Raw genomic sequence first — 213 nt, 5'->3', positions numbered from 1 at the left:
TCCTCCTGTATGCTAACAGAATGTCCATTAAGAGCTTCTGCTCAAATAAACTTAATTTTCTATAAGAGAAAAAAATCACAGATCCCAAAAGGAATTCTGTATGCCATTGGTTCTTCAACAGAATTACTGCTATTCAAATAATTAGTTGGTAAAATATTCTTGGTCAGGAAAAAAATTTTATCAATGGAGTTCTACCTGACCTGACTTCTTTCC

This window comes from Corvus brachyrhynchos, unplaced genomic scaffold (assembly GCF_000691975.1).
Source record: "Corvus brachyrhynchos isolate BGI_N302 unplaced genomic scaffold, ASM69197v1 scaffold71, whole genome shotgun sequence".
In the NCBI taxonomy this organism is placed as follows: Eukaryota; Metazoa; Chordata; class Aves; order Passeriformes; family Corvidae; genus Corvus; species Corvus brachyrhynchos.
The sequence above is the reverse complement of the archived record's forward strand: the minus strand, read 5'-3'. Positions refer to the sequence as shown.